This window comes from Fukomys damarensis, unplaced genomic scaffold, assembly GCF_012274545.1.
Source record: "Fukomys damarensis isolate Sample0158 unplaced genomic scaffold, DMR_v1.0_HiC HiC_scaffold_37, whole genome shotgun sequence".
Lineage (NCBI taxonomy): Eukaryota > Metazoa > Chordata > Mammalia > Rodentia > Bathyergidae > Fukomys > Fukomys damarensis.
Genome location: NW_022900949.1, coordinates 63,868,124 through 63,879,676, shown reverse-complemented (window position 1 = coordinate 63,879,676; position 11,553 = coordinate 63,868,124). Strand labels below are relative to the sequence as shown.

The 11,553-nt window shown below is 37.6% G+C and overlaps 1 protein-coding gene across 4 annotated transcripts in view; it reads left to right on the top strand.

Annotated features, from left to right (window-relative positions):
* Window positions 1-11,553, top strand: part of Mme (membrane metalloendopeptidase) — a 142,019-nt gene that overhangs the window by 62,473 nt on the left and 67,993 nt on the right. The gene's annotated exons all lie outside the window — the stretch shown is intronic.

Here is an 11,553-nt window from a genome sequence, read left to right as displayed (position 1 = left end):
TTCTGAAAATTAATTCATTTTTTGCCCTGGGATATATGGTAAGGTGGTAAAGAATTATATTTTCATTTATATGGCGCTTGTCATGTAGTTAGAGAAAGAAAATGAACACATGAATGGAGAGTATTTCATTAAGTACTAAATTATTTAAGAGGTACAGATTAAGGGAGTGACATGTAGTCATGAAAGGGTGGTAGGGATTGAGATTTGGACAGAGCCTTGAAGTGGGTTAAGATTTGGAAGGACAAATGCAGAGGAGGGAATGCTGAAGAAGGAGAAAAAGCAATGGGAACAGATCATGCTATGGAGAAACAGTAAAAGTAGAAGCTTGATAAATAGGGGCACATTATAGAAAGCCTTGAAAGTCCACACACATTGTCCCATAGATTCCTGCATGTTGTTCTGGCATTATCGTTTATTTGTAAAAACTGTCTAGTTTCTTCTTTAATTTCCTCTGTGACCCATTGATTGTTCAGGAGAGTGTTGTTCAATTTCCATGTGTTTGTGGAGTTCTTACGGTTTCTTATGCTATTGATCTACAGATAAATTGCACTGTGGTCTCATAATATACATGGGATAACTTTGATTCCTTTGCATGTATTTAAACATGAGCTAGTACGTGGTCTATTTTGAAGAATGACCCTTGTGCAGCCGAAAAGAATGTACATTCTGATTTTGTGGGGTGGAGCACTCTATAGACATCTGTCTAAATTCATTTGTTCAAAAGCTTGGTTCAGTTCTAGTATTTCGTTGTTGATTCTTTGTCTCGATGATCTGTCTATTTGTGATAGTGGGGTATTTAGGTCCCCCACTACAATTGTACAACCATCCTCAGTGGAGGAAAGATAGCCTCTTTAATGAATTGTATTGGAAATACTGAATTTCAACCTGCCAAAGATTAAAACTAGACCCTCATCTTTCACCATGCACTAAACTAAAATCCAGGTGGATTAAAGATCTAAATATTAAAACAGATATTCTAAACTTGCTGGAAGATAAGTTAGGCAGAACTCTTGAAGACATTGACACAGGAAAAGACTTTATGAACAAATCCTCAGTAGCACAGGAACTAGCACAAAGAATCAATAACTGGAATCTCATCTTATTAAAAAGCTTTTGCACTGCAAAAGAAACCACCAACAGAGCTAAGAGACAACTTACAATGTGGGGAGAAATTTTTCTCCTCAGACAAAGGACTATTATCTAGAATATATAAAGAACTCAAAATAATCAGGCCCCCCCAAATATAACGATCCAATTAAAAAATGGGCATTGAAATGAACAGACATTTCTCAAAGAAATAAAAGCAGCAAATAAATCTATGAAAAAATGTTCCACATCACTGGTCATTCGAGAGATGCTGATGAAAGCAACACTGAGATTCTACCTCACCCCACAAAGAATGGCTGCTATCAAGAAATCAAACAATAACAAATGCTGTCGGGTATGTGGGGAGAAAGGAACCCTTCACCACTGTTGGTGGGAGAGCAGACTGGTGCAACCACTATAGAAGTCAATATGGAGATACCTCAAAGAGCTGGGACTAGAGGTTCCATTTGACCCAGCCATCCCTCTGCTGGGAATCTTTCCAAAAGAATTAAAAGAATCATACCACGGTGACATATGCTCACCCATGTTCATAGTGGCATAGCTTGTAATAGCTCAAACTTGCCCATCTGCTGGAGACTGGATAAAGAAGAAGTGGTCTTTCTATAAAATGGAATACTATTCGGCCATAAAGAATGAGAAACTAGAGTCATTCATAGGAAAATGGATGCATATTGAGGCCATACTCTTAAATGAAATAAATAAGACACACATGTGTAAGTACCAAGTAGTTTCTCTGATGTAAAAACTAAAAGTGCAAATAAGATCAAAATTGTATAACTGATAAAGTGAAATAGGAAGAAAATCGCTAAAGATGTAGGGCAAGTGGGCAAGGGTAGGGTAAAGGAAATAAGGGACAAGAAAAATTATGATGAAAGGAAAAAATGGAAACAAAGTCTTGTAAATAGGGAAGGGTGGAGGGGGTGAAGGGAGGGTAGGGATATGGGGAAAAAAGAAAAACCAAGATGCATGTGTAATGGTACAAGATCCCAATGATGAATGTGACTGTACCGTATACTTTAAAAGTACCAATAAATTCAATAAGATTTTAAAAAAGAAAATCCATATATAACTTTAATGTGGTAAAGAAAAAAGAGCTTTTTTTTTCTAACAGAGGAATGACCAAGCAAAAGTTGGGAGACAATTAATTGCGGGAAAGCCAGCCTGGGGGGGCTGCGAGAGAAGCAACCAGTGTGGGAGGCAGGAAGTGGCAGCTGCTTCTGCGGGGCAGGATTCAGCCAAGGAGCCCTACTCACGGGTACAGGGAGAGCACTGCTGGGATGACAGGCAGGGAGAAACTCCATGATGTGTTTCATGAAACAAGGGCGTGAGTGAGTAGAAAAGGATGTCACAGTGTAAAAATCCAGGGGATTTTTTTAAATAGATCTTTATTCCACCTGGATTTTAGTTTAGTGCGTGGTGAAAGATGAGGGTCTAGTTTTAAACTTTGGCAGGTTGAAATTCAGTACTTCCAATACAATTCATTAAAGAGGCTATCTTTCCTCCACTGAGGATGGTTGTACAATTGTAGTGGGGGACCTGAATACCCCACTATCACAAATAGATCATCGAGACAAAGAATCAACAACGAAATACTAGACCTGAACCAAGCTTTTGAACAAATGGACTTAACAGACAGACGTCTACAGAGTGCTCCACCCCACAAAATCAGAATGTACATTCTTTTCGGCTGCACAAGGGTCATTCTTCAAAATAGACCACATACTAGCTCATAGAACATAAAAGGAAATAAGGGAAAAATATATAAGAAAATGAAAAAATGGAAATAAAGTGTTTGTAAATGGGGAGGGAAGGGGGGGTGAAGGGAGGGGAGGGACAAGGGGAAAAAATGAGTACCAAGACCTGTCATGTAAAGGTACAAGATCCCCATTATGAATGTAATTGTACTGTATACCTAAAATGTACCAATGAACTCCATGAGAGAAAAAAAAATCCAGGAGTTTGAGGAGCACAGTGGCACGCCATAAAAAAATAAAACAAAGAAGGTAGAAGGTGAATTTGGGTGTGTTTTGTCCAGGCTGGGAGTAATATTCAAGTACTGATAGCAGAAAGTGAAGGTGATGTGTAAGAAGCTGGAATTGGGGTAAGGATCTGCTAGCTTGTGGGTGATAGTGGAAGCCGTGGGAGCCCCTGAGCACCCAAAAGGAGAGGAGAAGTACTTGTGCTGAATTTAAGATAATGTCATCAATTTGGTACAATGAAAATAAAAGAAAGGGAAACAGAAAAGCATGTGGAGCTATATAAGGCAGATCGATTAGTGTGGTGTCAAAAATGACAAGCACATTTGTTCTTCAAGGAGAAGAAAGGTGGTAGCTGAGTGCAGCATCCCGGAATGTGAATACATTTTTTCTGCCCCTTTGGCATTTTCTGACGGATATTCTTATCTGGGTTTCTGTCATTCCCTACACTTTGCTACATAATGAATGACTGGGAAATGCCCAGGAGTCCGAGGTTGTAGTCTGTGTCCTGAATGTGTGCCCCTTGCCTTTCTGTATTGCTTTTTGGCTGGTAGTTTGCTCTGGATATAAGGTGTGAGGCCCAGACTCCCTGAAACGTGACGTGGTAGGCTTGAAGACCTGAGTCAGTTTCCACTGTTTGATACTTAGTGTTACTGTGTGTAGTCTCAAATGCAAGGGCTTTCTCCCAAAGACATGTCTTCTCTGGGAGAAATGACTGCACAGATAGTTCACCTCAGAGATGTCCAGGGTCATTGTACAAAAGTTATTTTATGCTCACTTTGTCAAAGTTACCAATTACATCCTCCCCAAAGTTTTCTACTCCTAGTTTTCAGTTTGCCAGCCACGCCATTCAAGCCTGTCTATTCTGAGAAACCCTCACTGAGGCACTGGCATCTCTAATGACCATGCTTCTACCCTTACTACACTCAACATGTCTCTGAAGTCTCTTGGTGTCTAGACTCTCTCTTTCTCATCCTTCTTTCTCTTTCTTGATTTTTTGGTTACATCTTTAAAAAATCAGATTATTTGACTAGGGAGGTACATTTTGGTAAACTTCTATGGTGATTTGGCTGGAGCTCTGGCAAGTCCCTACAATGATGCCTACCTTGAGGAGCAAGGTGACATTTAAAGCTTCAATCCTTAGTTGGTACTTAATATGTAGGGATATGGTTTTAATGATACTTGGCAATTCTTAACTCATGAAAGGTCCACGGATTTAGCTCAGTGGTTCTGCCACCTGCCTCGCAAGCACAAGGACCCGAGTTCAATCTCTGGTACCAAAAAAAAAAAGAGCTAACTCATGAAAATGTATTTTTCCTGCTCCCCTTAATGGTAGTTTAAAAATCATACTAAGTATAAAACACATTGCAGAACTATACCTTGGAAGAGAAATGTTTACAGTAGAAATCAGTGGTAAACAAAGTTGTAGTATAACTGTCTATTCTATTAGTTTACAAGCTGTTAGAATATTTTTGTATTCATAGTTACTTTTTTTTCCTCCCCTATACACGTACAAGCATCAACTTTGGCTGGTTAGAAATCTTTTCACCACAGAAAATACAAATACTTTTATAAGTTGCTGCAAATTAGGAAAACACTAAGAAAAAATCTTAGAAATAAGTAACAAAGAAGAATAGAGTAGATAGAAAGGAAAGTAAAGATGGAAAGAAATATGTTTTAAAAACCATAAACTATCCTACTAGCAATTCTACAATCAGGATAAAAGGTTGGGAGAGTTCAACCTTGAGCACAGAAATCCTGCAGAATTTTTCAAAAGTAAATGTTGATACCCAAGGTGCTTAGCTGAGGTGAAAGGTAGATCCAACTTGAATCTGTCTCTTAGAGGAAGTACGTGTGCCTAAAGTCATGGCACATGTGCTTTTCTCTTTGATTGTTTGAAGTTAAGAAATAGAAGTCAAATGCAAAAACAAAATGCTGCAGAAAGCTTTGGATTATCTTGAAATCTTTCGGGTGTTGTATATTTAAAATCTGAGCATGTATAGTTTAAGTATTCATAAAATGCATACAATTATTCTTATAACACATACATTAACTTGCTTATATATAGCAAATACATCAGATTGATCAGACCTAGAATAGAGCAAACAGTACTTAACAAATAACAATTTAATTCAGAGCTCTAAGCTCTACTATTAAAGTATTCATTACTTACCACTTATAATTGTCAAAAACCTAGAGTTGCAGAGGTTGTATGTGATATTTCAGACTTCTCTATGTGAATCTAAATCCTGAAACTGACTTCTATTGCAATATACCTTCATAACTCAGAAAATTTCAAGAAATGTTATGCTTTAAATCAGAGTTTCCCAATGTCATTACAGCAGACTTTTTAGGCTGCATAATTCTTTCTTATAGAAGCTGACACTATAGGATATTTAGCAACATCCATGGTCTCTACCCATTAGATATGCAGGCACAGCTCTTCTGGCTGTGTCAACCAAAAAATGTCTCTGGATGTCACCAAGTGTCCCTGAAGAGCAGCAGAATAACCAGTGGCTGTGCCCCACTTGTCTAACTGAGGTGAAGAGGTCATCAATGCTCTATTTAGGAGGTGCATAATTGCCTTCCAAAGATGTCCATGTCCAATTCCTAGAATTTGTATAGTATATGACAAAAGAGCCTTTAAAGAGGGGAGTAAGATTTTGGAACAGGAAGATTGCCTGAATGACTTTGGTCGCCTTGCATGATCACAAGGATCCTTATAAGTGGAAGGGAAAAGCTGAGTGTGGTGATGCCCAGCATTCCAGCACTTTGGAAGACTGAAGCAGGAAGATCACAAGTCTATGCCCAGCCTGGACAACTGAATTACTTTAATGGGACCGTGTTTCCAAAATAAAAATAAAACAGGTGAGAACATGGCTCAGACCTGGCATTCAATTGCTAGTACCAAAAATAGATAGATAGATAGATAGATAATAGATAGATAGATAGATGGATGGATGGCTGATAGGAGGAAGAGAATGGAGTGTCAGAATCATAAGAAGGAAATGTGAGAACAGAAGCAGGGATTGCAGTGGCGCAGTTACAACCCAGTGAACACTTGCTGCCTCTAGAGGTCAGAAAGCAGAAGACGTGGTTGTCTCTAGAGCATCCAGAAAAAACACTGCTCTGCTGACCCTTCTTACATTTTTGACCCCCAGACCAAAACATAATAGATTAGTCTTGTTTTAGGTCACTGAGCTTGTGGTAACTTATTACGACAGCAGTAGAGAACTAACTTGCCTTTCTATAATTCTTTTAAGACAATTATTGCAGAGTTAAAACACGCAGATATACACACACCAGTGTTTGCTGTTAAACTGTTATTTTTTTTTTTTTTACTAATTTGAGATTTGTAATATACAAGGATATGAGGAATGTTAAGTGGGTCTCTCAAAGTGCTACAGTTTGAATGTATCCTCTCCAAATTTGCCAGTGTGTATTAAGAGGTGGGGTGTGTAAGTGATTAGGCCATGAGGGCTCCTCCTTTATGAACAGAATTGGGTACTCTAATAAAGGAACTTGACTGAGGGAATTGAGTCTCTCTCTGCCTTTCCACCTTCTGCTTTGTGAGAAAGCAGCAGGCGGTCCCTCAGCAGATGCTAGTGCTGTGATCTTAGACTTCCCAGCCTCCAGAACGGTGAGGAAGTAAATTTCTGTTTTTTATGTTATCCAGTCTTGGGGGCAGTTTTTTACAGTAGCACAAAACAGACTAAGACATGAAGCAAGTGTAATAATGGGTTACAGAAAAATAACAATAGGCTAATAAGGTAAAATAAAATTAGAATAGAATAATAATACATAAGACATCGAATGTTGTTGCGCCTGGTACCACTTTAAGTCTTCACATGTTTCTTGTACATTGTACGGTCGTATATTGTGTATTGTCTATTAGTACATTAGGAAATCACAAGGAACCTAGGGGATAAGTACCATTATTATTATCCTCACCATCATCATCCTCTTCCTCCTCCTTCTTTGCCCTCTCCCTCTTTTTTCTCTTTATCTTCCCCTCAACTCTCAGCTTAGGCTGGTTACCACCTCTTGCGCTCAAGTAGTACTCCTCTCTCAGCCTCGTGCATAGCTGGGACCACAGGCGTGCGCTACAACACTGGATTTACATTTCTGCCGGCTGGACAGACTTGGGCTGGAATCCAGTGCACACGGTGGCTCCAGAACCTGTGCTCAACCCCTCCCCGGGGACCAGGAGTCTTTCGAACTTTTGAGGTTCTGTGCCTGCAAGCACAGTCAGAAAAGGCAGTGGCTCTCAACCCACCAGAAAGTAGAGCTAAGAGACGTGAGAGGGGCCTGAGAGTTACAATCCTTAAATCTGGGTGAAGGAAATGTCTCTTAGGCCCCCCAAACCATCTGCTTTACTAGTAACAGAGAGCAAATTTCTGAGTGATTTTAGTATATGAAAATACAGTAGGAATTGAATCCATTTTCCTTCACTATCTTGGAATATCTGAGGCTGAGTAACTCTGTAAATATTATTTAGCTCACAGTTGTGGAGGTTCAAGGGCTCAGCAAAAGGACAGCAGGGTAACTTTTGTAAAAATGTTTTTAGTATATGCTTGCAATGCATAATGAATATAATATACTCATTGTGAGGTGTTGGTACATGTACATATTGTATCTTGATCCTTTTTACCTTCCCTTCCCTTACTCTCTTCTTTTTATTTCTTCCTCCCTTTTTCATCTCCCCATCTCTACAAAGTCTGTCTTCCTTATTTTACTTTGATCTTTAAATTATTTATATCTTGGGTTTTCATTTAAGAGAAACTATGTGATATTCTGTGGGGTCTAATTGCATCATATTTCTAACAAATGACTCAAGTTTATCCTTCTTTTTGGCTTTATTTTATAGATAGATAGATAGATAGATAGATAGATAGATAGATAGATAGATAGATAGATAAACTTTTTTTAACCACTCATCTGTTGGTGGGGATACAGGCTGCTTCATAATGTAGCTAGTACAAATTGTGATGCTATAAAAATGGGTGTGCATTTATCACTATGATGTGACTTTTAATTCCTTCAGGAAGATACCCAGAAAAGGTATAGCTGAGCCAAGTGGAATTTCTATATTTAGGGTTTTTGAGGAGTGCAAGCTGACTTTTTTTCAGAGTAGGAGATGGGGCTATTTCATTATGTAATTAAGTTTGAAAAAATCCTTTAGTCAATAAGAACACAGCAGGGATCTTAGTAAGAGGACTGCTGAGGCAAATCTTTGTTAATTTAAATATGGCATGTGTAAATTTGCTTGGGTGACTTCCTTGAGACTATTCTCAAGACAAGCATGTAGTTTGCTTTCCTTAAAATAATTTCCAGTCCAAAATCAATACCTGTCAATCAAACTCTATCCAAGAACAGGAGTTGATTCTATGATATATTTTTATATATTCATTATATATGGATATATACACACGTACACACGTTTTTTTACCTTCTGGAGAATTTATGATCAATTGTGCAGTTTTATATGTATATTCTAGGTATAGAAAAGAGATAAACTGAATTAAGCCCTAAAAGGGGGGACGCAATGTCTAGTATGGTTACTGGGAGTCCAAAGCTATAAAATTATGTTTGTAAACAGGCTGGATATGAACTCTAGCTCAGGCTGGTAAAAAGACCCTGATTGTGTACTTAAGGTTTTGGAGTGAGAGATGTAGAAAGATTCCTCTGTAATGAGAGCCTCTTCCTTTATCTGCTCAACAGCAGGATGGCAGCATGGCTTTTGTTTTGTTATGAAGCTCAAAATGATACAAATTAATAGATTACAAGAAAATGAAAAATTAAAAAGACCATAAGAGGAGAGTTTGCACAAACCCTTAATTCCCAAAATTGTCATTAAAATCGTTCAGAAAAGGATATTGGGGGTAGGGAGGGTGGTGGTTACTTATTGTGATCCTATTTCTACATAAAATGTCCCCAACCCACACCCTCTAGAAAGGTGTATTAGTCAGGGTTATCCAGAGAAGCAGAACAAAAAGACCGTATATAACATAAGATAATATGGAAGAGGAAATAATAGAATATAATATGTGAGAGCAGAATTGGCTCACGAGATTCTGAAGGCCAAAATGTCTTCTAGCTGGAGAACAGGGAGAGACTGTGGTGTGACTTTCAGTCTGTGTCCAAAATCCAGAGAACCAGGAAAACCAATGTTATAAGTCCCAGAGCCTGAAACTCCATATAGCAGGGCAGAAGGAATGGATGTCCCCATCTCCCAAAAGAGGCAGAAAATTGACCTTTCTTGCCTGGAACTCAGTGGATTAAATGATGCACCTATTTGTGAGGGCAGTCTTCTTAGTCCACTGATTCAAACGCCTCTCCCAGAAACACCATCCCACACACGTCCAGAAATCATGCCTTGTCAAATGTCTGGATATCCCTTAACACATTCAAACTAGTTAATTAATTAGTTTCTCATAAGATAAATTACCATGGGCTATAATAAAAATAATAGACTCTACCAAGTAATAATGAGGGTATGGAGAAATACATTGCTGGCAGGAATGTAAATATCAGTGCACCCCAGGTCAAAAAGTAAGCCGTTTTGGAAAACAATTTGCCAAGTTTTATGAACAGTTATATGTATAGTTTCTATACAGCTCCACTCTCCCACACTTAAGAATTACCTAAAAGAAATGAAGACACGTATCCTCATAAGGACTTTTATGTGACTGTTATTACAACCTTATTTATAATAGCCGCTACATAGAAACAGCCCAAATGCTTATCGACAAGTGAATAAACAAAATGGGATATAGCTATCAAGTACAATTTACACAGTAATAAAAAGAAACAAAATACTTACATGTACAGTGATATGGTTGAACTGCAAAAGCATTGTGATAGCTGAAATAAGCCAGAACAAAAAACCTACATATTTTATAGTTCCACTTACATTAAATTTCCAGAAAAGACGAAACCATAATTCTAGAGATGGAAAGCAGGACACTGGCTGCCTGGGTCTAGGGTGAAGCACAGATTGGTTGTTAATAGTGCCGGGGAAGTTGGTGTGGTGATGGGAGGGTTCTAAAATTAAATTTATGCAACTGTATAAATTTAACAGGAATCCTTGCGTAGATTTGACAATCCTCAAATTAATAACTCAAAATTATTAAAACCAAACCAATCTCCCACATCCTTTTTTGCCGATCTCTTCGATACCCGTGTTTAATGATCTTTTACTTCTGTGACATGTTTGCTATTAAGTGCTGAGTTACTGAGTTTTGTTTTCATAGTTTTCATGCTTATGTGTAATTTTCAATGTTACCGAACTTTCACTTTAAAAAAAATCAATTCGAACTTCTCAGTTTGCAGGATTTCCTAATGTTCGGTCATACAATCATGTGCAGCACAATAATGTTTCCGTCAATGACGGTTCTTATATCCAACATATTCACATCTATATCCTATGAAATTATATCATCCAGTGACATCATGGCCATCCCTAGGCATCTTAGCTTGTGCAAATTCACTTTATGATGTTAACAGAAATCACCTAGACATCCACTTACTAGAAATCACTTATATGTCCTACTTGCGAAGTGATGCGTGACTTTTTAGATTAGATTCATGAATAATCTATACAAACAGTAAGTCAAGTAGGAAGGTAACATTTCAGGATTATGCACTGGAAGCGTTTTTGGCATCCCTTTAAATTTCACTTACAGAAGAAGTCCGAAATCTACATGGCCAGGTGTGTCAGAGAACTGAATCGACACCACAGTACTACAGAACAGCTACCATGGATAATCCTACTCGGGAATATATGTTCGTTTTTCATATGCATGCTGTGAAATGTTTCCCTTTTCTACTTCACTGGTAGAAATCAAGAACCAAGTTTGATTTTCATTTGTAATTAAAGGACCTCTTTGTATAAACTCAATTTGTTAGCATTTTTCTTGTCCCGTTTTTTCTCACCTAACCTAGTTTCTTTTGTGCATCTTTATAATGTCACTTTGATCTCTTGTTGATGTATTTAGATAAAATATAGGTTAAAAATTAGAAGATTGTAATAGAGTTAACTTTTAGCAAAAGAAATGTGCGAAAGGACTGTTACATTGTAAAGTTTACTTCAAAGAAATACAACTGTTATGAATAATTAAGACATGATCTGTTGAAAACTTACTGCTTATTTTTTCCACTAAGTAACTTTTAGGATGTAAGTTTTGTCCACATCCTGTGTTCCTGTTATGTGTTCTTAATTAAGTCATTTTAGCTGTCGGCATTTCATTTTGCTTATCTACAAAATTGGAATTAAAATTGTTTCATTATACAGAGAAATAGCACAGTCTAATGATAGCCCATTTCACATTACTTGTCCTTCAAACAGAGGTACCGTGGGTACACAGATATATTTCATTTAGCATTTTATTTTCTGAAAGAATTTTAAAATTCATGATTTAAAGCTTTTCATTGATAGGTTTTTTTGTTTGTTTTTTTTTTTTTTTTTTTT